This window comes from Meleagris gallopavo, chromosome 1, assembly GCF_000146605.3.
Source record: "Meleagris gallopavo isolate NT-WF06-2002-E0010 breed Aviagen turkey brand Nicholas breeding stock chromosome 1, Turkey_5.1, whole genome shotgun sequence".
NCBI classification, from domain to species: domain Eukaryota; kingdom Metazoa; phylum Chordata; class Aves; order Galliformes; family Phasianidae; genus Meleagris; species Meleagris gallopavo.
The window spans coordinates 181084012-181093197 of record NC_015011.2 but is presented as its reverse complement, the minus strand read 5'-3'; positions in this window follow the sequence as shown (position 1 = coordinate 181093197).

Sequence of the window (9186 nt, the reverse complement as noted above, 5' to 3'; positions counted from 1 at the left end):
AGGAGATGTTTGAGTCGCACAGCTCCACCTCAGCTTGCTGGCAGGGGCCCAGGGGGCAGGGGAGGGAGCACCGTCCCATCAACAGCAGCAACTGCTTTCCTTAAAGAGCCCAAATCTGGTATTTTTCATTATTTTTTCTTACCGTTTTTTTTAAAGCAGCTTATCAGAGGATAAGGAGCAGTGAGTTTGGTTGCACAACAAATGCAATTACGTGGACTGTCCCTTTGGGGGATCTTTGCATTGAAGTTTTCTCTTGGCAGTTCTTTGTGGAAAAGGAGATGAACTGAGTGGGCAAATGGGGCTGTGTGTTGGGTGGTGGGCAGCATGGGGCACGGTGGCATGAGCAACCACTTCTATCAGAATGTCCCTATCAGATCCTCCCATGTCTTCCAAGTCACTCCTTCCAGACCTGTGTCTGAGCTCCACACTAGCAGTGGGCATACAGCTGTGGAAAGAACCATAACACTGGGAAGAAGGGAGCAGTCAGCCCATGTGTGAAGTCCCTGGAGGTTTCAGGCCACAGGACTGAGCTGGTCTCAGGTAGGCAAAGCACAGAGTTCCTCCCAGCTTACCAGCAGAGACTGACTTGTGGCAGCAGTGAGGCACATTTTTGACAGCACCTTGCTTCCTAGGCCCCAAGAAAAAAGGATTCAGCCTTTCCTTAAACCTCAAAGCCCCTTAAATTCTCTGATTGCTGCAGACTGAGGGAGTTCTGAAGCTTAGCAACATAGGAGAGGCAAGGGGAAGGCCAGAAGACAAGAGTGGAGATGGAAGCTGGACTGGAACCATCTGTAGCCTTGAGCTTGGAGATGGGATCCAGACTCTAACCAATTACCTACAAGTACTTCAAGGTGACACCTTCATTAAAGGCAAAGCATGATTTAAGGAGCTTAGACTGATGAAGATTTCTGGTGGAGGGAAAGCCAGCAGAACTGTTTTTAAAGGGGCAGGTTTTGTCAAGCAAAACAGGTACTTGTCATGGCAGTTTGCAGATCAGGCAAAGAACAGGGGTCAGGCTGGGCAAGTGTGTGGAAATGATGGCTGGGACAAAAACTCAGCTGCAGAGGTAGAGAAGACTAAGCAGACCTTATGGCTACTCAGAAACATGCACTAATGAGAGCATTACTCTGTGTGAGAGGAACAACATCCTGCAAGCCTCGTCTAGGAGGTTCATCTAGGTGGTGTCAGCAGTGGCAGGAAGGAAATGGGAGCACAAAAAGACGACATGTAGTGGTGGCATTTTCCTCTTGATCATTAGATGCAGGTAAGGACAGGGAGTGCTGTGCTGTTGTCATACAGCTGATGCTACCAAGCACAGAAGTCTCTAACAAAGACCTGAATGAATCAGCATGTTGATGGTCATTATAAGATGCAGCAACTCCTGGACACAGCAGTTTTGTTTCTTCCCTGAAGTATCTGATAAGAGAAATGATTTTCTTGCTTGCGTTTTTCATAGAATCACGGAATCACAGAATGGCCTGAGTTGGAAGGAACCTCAAAGCCCACCCAGCCCCAACCCCTGCCATGGGCTAGTTGCCCCCCACCAGCTCAGGCTGCCCAGGGCCCATCCAGCATGGCCTTGAGCACCTCCAGGGATGGGGCACCACAGCTCTCTGGGCAGCTGTGCCAAGGCCTCATCACCTTCTGAGTAAAGAATTTATTTTTAACATCTAACCTACACATCCCCTCTTAATTTAAAGTGATTCGTTGTCCTGTCTCAAACTGCATAAAAAGTTGGTCTCCCTCCTATTCAGAGTCCCTTTATGTACTGGAAGGCTGCTATCAGGTCTCCTCACAGCCTTCTCCAAGCTGATCAAGCCTAACATTTCTTCATAGGAGAGGTCCACCAGTCCTCTGAACATCTTCATGGTGCTCCTCTGGACTCACTCCAGCAGCTCTATGTCTTGTGAACTGGGCACAGTACTCCAGATGGGGCCTCATGAGGAAGAGCAGAGGGAAACAACCCTCTTCCTTTCCTTTCTGCCACTCCTGTGTTGATGCAGCCCAAGTTGCTGTTGGCCCTCCACGCTGCAAGGGCACACTGCTTGCTCATGTCCATCTTCTTGTCCATCAGGATCCCCAAGTCCTACTCTGCAGGGCTGCTCCCAATGAGCTCTTCTCCCTTTTTGTACTTGTATCTGGGATTGCCTTAAGTGAAACACCTTGCACTTGCTTTGCTAAGAGATAAAGACTTCACAGAACAATTTGTCATAGAAAATATCCTGGATCAAGTGCCCTCAAGGCATCTCCCTTTAAATAAAAAAGAAGTTAACATTTCAGAGGGGGAATTTAGAGAAATTAAAGGAATTATTCAGAGAAATCAACTGAACTTACAACAATATGGATCGTATATCCCAGGCAAGAGAGGAAAGCTCTCAGGGGAAAGGTTAATGCCTTAATTGGATGAAGAATTACCACAAAACAAAATTAGGAATAACCACAAGCCTGCAGTGGATGGAAAAAGGGATTAACCAGCAAAGAGAATTTTATGTTAAAGGTCAGGAAGTGTAGGGGTAACACGAGAATTGCCAAAGTCAAGCTGTGTTCGATCTTGCAAAGGAAATTAAAACAACTAGTAAAATGTTCATGAGTCACAAATGAGAAGAGAACAAAGAAATGTGGTTTCTGTATGCCCAGGATGTGGTGAAGCTTAAAGATACTGAACTCCATCCCTCAAATGAGGTGGCTGTTTTGTGTCAGCCTTTGGGAAGAAAGAGGATCCTAAATCCCAGGACAAAGTGAAGATGAATGAGGGACATCAGGATATGGAAATGACCACATCTGAAGGGAATGAAAATCTGAAAGAGCTAAGTGCATACAAACTGAAAGAACTGGACCAGCTCCACCCCAGAGACAGGGAAGAGTCAGGCCATCAAGTTTTAAGTCCAACAGCAAGTACTTGAAATTAATCTATGATGTTTCAGAAGCGGAATTAGAAAACAGTAATTTAAGAAAGCAAGGAAGATGCCTTGGGCAACTACTTCTCCATTTGTCTATGGTGTCTGCCAAATGAAATTCTTGCCCAAGAACTCTGGGAGCTTTCCTGAATAACTGATTTTCTAGACAAAGGAGAGGCAGTCAGTCAACTCTCTCTGGGTTTGACCAAATTTTTGTTACGCTGTCCCATGAGAAATTGTTAGTTAAAATGAAGAAGACAGTACCTAGTGGGAGGAAACTGAGATGGGTAGCATAGGGACTAAGAGGGATATCAGTGTTCAGTTCCAGAAAGGTTTTCTCAGCTTGAAGGGAAATACCTAATGGAGATCCTCAAAGATGAATTTGGGGTTATACTTAATATTTCTGGAAATGCTGCTGGTGCAATAAATAACATGCTAATGGAATTTGTGGTAACTTAAATATGTAATAGTTTAAGAAAAAAAAAAAACAAAAAAACAAAAAAGAAAAAGCAACCAAACGACCAGCAAGCATTTCATTTTGGGGGAACTGAACAATCCTGTACAGTGGAATAACAGAAACAGGATGAATTTAGCAGGACAAAAATCCTGAATTCATAGATACTTGCAATGTTCATTAGAAGATTGGCAAGTATATATACCAGTTTCAAATGCTGAAGAGAGAAAACACCAAATTAACACATTCCTTTTCTGCAGTTTTTCCATTTGTAAATACCTCAGTTCCAGTCTGGGACCCTCCAGAGCAAGTGCAGGATGGCAGAGCTCAAACCCACAACAGGGAGCCAACATGATGAGTAACCCCAACAGGACGGGAACATTTGAATGAAATTGTTGCTGGGGACAGATGGTGGCCTCCAGGTAGACACCACTGTAGTCCTCTCTCCTGCACAGCAAGTGGTTGGTGTGTGCCAGGGTAGTAGGAGATGGTGCCACAGAGATTTGGGTGCTGTTCTGCGCCTCTCGAGAAGGATCTTAAGGTGATTTGGGAAAAATGTGTTGAAAAATCCACAGCTAAGAAAGCTGTGGATTGGTGTGATGCCTTCTGACAGCCTGTGTTTGCTAAGTGTCCTGGAGGGGAGAGGAAGAGCCACAAGTGAGCATGAGCATCTTCATTTAAGGTTGAGTAACCTCAGCTTCACAGACTAAATTGCTTAAAGGTAAACAATCAAAAGGAAAATGATCACAACTGAAAGCTGGTGAGGCCAAAGTCTATCCCCTCCTCTGAGCATATTCCCTCAAAATATGATTTGTTCTGAAACAAACTATCACTTGTTAATTAGAATTTGTCAGATCATCATTGTCAACAGTAACTTGCTTTTAACTGCATGCCATCTGAAAAATGGAAGTTTAGGAGCACCCCATGCTCTCAAGGAGAAGGCCGAAACCAGCTTTTGCTGTGCTCCTCCTCTGACTGGGCAGCCCTGAGCAAATTACTTAAACTGGGAATCCAGAGCTGCACCTGGACCCAGCCTGCTTGTGCAGCACTTGTGCATCTGTGCCCATTTATCTGGCTGCAATCACAGAATAACAGAATGGCCTGAGTTGGAAGGAACCTCAAAGCCCACCCAGCCCCAACCCCTGCCATGGGCTGGTTGACCCCCACCAGCTCAGGCTGCCCAGGGCCCATCCAACCTGGCCTTGAGCACCTCCAGGGATGGAGCACCACAACTCTCTGGGCAGCTGTGCCAGGGCCTCACCGCCCTCTGAGTATGGATTGATGGATGCCACAACCCAACTGTAATTTGTGAAAAGGGACTAAAGGGGCCATGATCTGTAAACATGCTGTGGGACTAGAGAAGACAGGCTACCTGCACAGAGCAGTCCTCAACAGCTCAACCAGTCACCCAGAAAGCAAGATATCCAAAACCATGAGTCACTTCTGCATAGCTCAGCCCATCTGAAGGCGTTTCTGACTTGTGCACCAAGCAGTATTGTCCCTTTTGAGGTCACAGCCTGAGCCCTGATGATGTGCCACTCTGGTTCTCCTGGACACATTGACGTGTATGTGTGTCTTTTTTCCAGGAAAAAACAGGATTCCCTATTGACACTGCAGGCTTCTTCCCATCAGCTCCCTGCCAAGAAAAGCAGCTGTTGAGGCAATAGGAGAGAATCAGTCCCTCCGTGATCGCTGAGCCTTTGCCCCAGACTGCTGCTCTGCTTGCAGAGATGCCATCTGGGTGACCCTGTTTTGAGTCACACACTGCCACATCCCCAGCAAAAATAGCTGCTGCATGACCCCAGCAGCTATAAATAGCAGTGGTAGTAGTAACAGCTATAATTAATAATGTCAACCATTCTCACATGGCCACCAGCAAACTGTTTGTCACAGCTCTTATTTTCAAGCAGATGTTGCTATGGGCAACAAGGCAAGGCCATCCAGCAGAGCAGAGTTGAAAAGGGAGTGGAGAATTCATCACGGTATGTCACACAGCCACAAAAGAAACAGCCTAAGGACCACTCACTCAGTCCCACCTCTGTAGCACCAAGCGCCTGCAATGAGGGCAGGCAGATGCTCAGAGCCAGACTCCTAAATCCACGGTGTTCCCAGAGGTGCAGAATCAGTTCTGACTCCTGGCAGCACACCTTGGAGCAGCCAGCAATGCCTCGAGGCTGGAAGCAGGCCCACACTCCATGGGTTTAATTGCTCTCCTGGAGTGGCTTGAAGCACTGGTGCAGCTCCTAAGCTGGCTCCCTGCTGTGGATAAAGCAAAACCATTTCTTTAATCCACAGAGCTATCAAAGTAATGCTTGGGGGGGAGGCAGAGGACCTGGAGAAGTGCTTTGGAATCCTCTTTGCCTTGTGAGCCCATGCTGGCCTGGTGCAACCTTGGGGACTTGGTTCCACCAACACCTCCATGCTGAAACATCAGATGTGTGCCATAATGCCCTCTCTGTGATATTTCCACCTCCAAACAGGAGAGGACTGTGGTGAGCTCAGATTTGCCCACAGTGCAAAATTATTTGTATGTTTGCCCTTTCCATCAAAGGAAGTGCAGTTCTGAATTTCCAAAGAAAAAGAGTTCTATTCCTGGAAAAGGTCCTCACTCAATAGAAATGAACTTCATATACAATGTGACTTCTGGGTAAGCATGTGTTATTCTAAATGTTATTACACTTGGAGTATGTGTCTACTTTGCAATGACCCAATTGCCTTCCTAGATGCCAGGAGCTTTGATGAAAGCTGAACACTCATTTTTTCATTCTTGGAGTTGGTTTTTCTTTGACCCTTCTAAAGCAGCAAGTTGAAATGTATGTTCAGCTCAGCACGTTTAATTTCATTTTAGCTCCTAAAATGACAAACCCTTACAAAGTGCAGGGGCTGCTGAGGGGGACAATGGGGAAGGAGGAGCCCCAAGCATGGGCAGCCTGAGGCACGTGGATAAGTGTGTGCTGCAGCGGCCTCAATCCTCCCCTCCATTGCTTTTGAGATGTTTTGTAAGGAAAACACACACCAATGATGTTTAAACTGATGTTTAAACAGAATAATCCAATGCTGCTCTTTGTTGCTACTGAGTTGTCCTGCAAGACAAACACTGTTGGTCAGAGATAAGTCAGAAAGGCAGCATGCAAATGAAGCAAGGACAAGAAACAGTGAGCCCACTGGGGGAGAAATGGGCCAAAGAAAGTGACAAAGCTGCACCACACCACAAAAAAGCCAAAGAGGAGCTAGCCAAGCCCACAGCAGAACAAAAAGAAAAGGTGTTCCGTACCCACTCCCACCTGCAGTCAGGAGTTGTTAATCATTTTTCTGATTAAAGAAGGAAGAGCACAATTTAAAATACGTTCCCAGGACAGACTGCTGCTAATGGAGCAGAACTATTTGCTTTTGACATCGTGTGATTATAATATAACCTTGTGCCAAAGGCAGTAGCAGTTCTTGTTTGCTAGGCCCTGTCACACACCCAAGCTCTGTTGCTGCTCATGGGGCAGCTCAGCAGCAAATGGATGCCTGGAAAAGGGCAGGGCACCAAAGAGACATGAGGTGAGGCTTCTTCACACTTCCCTTCACACTAGCTCTCTGCCCAGCTCACTTCGCACCCAAACACCTGAGCAGCTTCAGATGGGCAATGCCACGTGGGCTTTGGTCTCTCCAACGCCATTCATGGTGACTCCTCTGCTCAGTAGCATTATACGCTGCAGGCATTATGTCTGTGTGAATCAAGTAGTCCCATCCCTGCCCTGATCAGCGTCTCCCATCCCCTTCCACTGAACCTGGGACCCTCCCAAGCTCTGTCCTCCGCTGGGAACCAGAGCTGGAAAGCAGGGGCCAGGAAGGAGAAGGCCACCCCATACCTGCAGCAGCACTTGGGGTATCAGCAGTCCCCAGGGTGAGGCCCTAGGGGTGCACCAATCACTCACTCAAGGGACTGGAGACGAGTGCTTCCACCCTCTGCAGGGTTAGCTCAGACCTCCTGCACCCTCATGTCTCATAGGAGATGCCACTGGGGCGCAATGCACAACGCAGCAGTGTGCCATGACACCCAACACCCCACACAGGGCAGGATTCATCTCCGTTTGTAGCTCAGCAGAGGCCCAGAAGGAGGGAAGATCCCCAGCTCCACAAATAACGTGGCTCTGCAGTGTGAGTCAGACCAGGAGAATGAAAACCAGGCCACCATCCTGGACTGGTGGCTGAAAATAGATGGCAGGAGTCCTGATCACCATCTGCTGCTCTAACGCCTCCATCTAGCACCAGCTAGCTCTTATTTGTTATTGGAGCAAACGGCAGAAAGGGTATTACATAAAGAAGGACTTTAATCTGCTTTGTTTATTTATTGGTCCTTGATTCCCTAAAACTCTCTCCCACTGCCTGCGTCGAAAATAGATGTTTTTAAAAAGCCTACATTTGAAAGGCAAACATAAAGGATGTGTACATAAAAGAGCTACGTTTTCAACATGAAATACTTGCTAAAGCTCTCAGAGAACTGATCTGTTGTCATCACAATCAGCTTGCACGTGCCTTTATCTGACACAAACCCAGCCCTGGAAGTCATACCAAAAAGATGTTCTAATGCAGTACCATCCTGCAGAACAAATCCCAGTGTTAACCACCTGCACTGTGCAGCTCAAAGCAAGCCTTGTAGTTAACACGTGACGGACATTGCTAGCAGAAGGTTTTGCTGGGGAAAGTCTACTTAACAGCCTCTTGAAGAGCTGTTGCAGCACCCAAATGCTTCACCAATTCCAACTGCTCATGTGCCCCTAAGTCCAAGTGGACACTCCAGGGGACACGGATGAACCCCATACACAGTAAGCAGGCTGGCAAGCCAATCCATCCTCCTCCAGCTCTAACCTATTGTTTGTTCTTCCAGTACAGTAAAAATAAACCTTTGTCACTGCTTGAAATCCCATCCCCTGGGAATAACTTGGTGCAAAAGGAACAAAGAATGCAGCTTCCTAGCAAGAGGATTTCTAAGAGAAGAGTTGGGAGGAGGAGAAGCCTTGCAGGGACAGAAGCAGCTACACTCTGAAGGAGGCAGAGCTCATACTCAGCCCCTAGACACAATTTTGGTGCCACTGAGCAGCATCCCCATCCTGCCCTCCACCCTGACTTCCGAAGCTCCTCAGAATACAGCCTACTTCACAGTCTCTGTTTGCATAAAATCTATCCTAACAGACGTCTGATGTCAGCTATAAAGTTGTATGACAGCACAATTTAGAAATCATCTTTTGCTATTCAAACTACTGATTGCTACAGATTCCAACGGAGGGCAATTAGACATCCCTGTTTTTCTGGTTCTTTTCTCCACCTTCTGCACACTGCCAGCTTCCCTCCCTTTTGGAAGGTTTGATGCAAAGCTGAGATTTGGGTTACAAAATTTAATCCATTCAGATTTAGCTCAGTCTCCTTCCAGTGAAGAGTTGCATTAGACATACTAGAATTGCAGGCAGTATTACTTTAAATCACTAAACAACCAGTCTGAGAGCCAGGGCCTCACTGCTCTGCTTCCCTAACACCTAACTTAATTCTCTCCTCTTTTAGTTTAAAATGATTCCTTGTCCTATCACTATCATAGAATCATATGATAGAATCATAGAATGGCCTGGGTTGAGAAGGCCCACAGTGCTCACCTAGTTTCAACCCCCTGCTATGTGCAAGGGCGCCAGCCACCAGAGCAGGCTGCCCAGAGCCACATCCAGCCTGGCCTTGAATGCCTCCAGGGATGGGGCATCCACAGCCTCCTTGGGCAACCTGTTCCAGTGTGTCACCTCCCTCTGAGTGAAAAACTTTCCCCTACTATCTAACCTAAACCTCTCCTGTCTTAGTTTA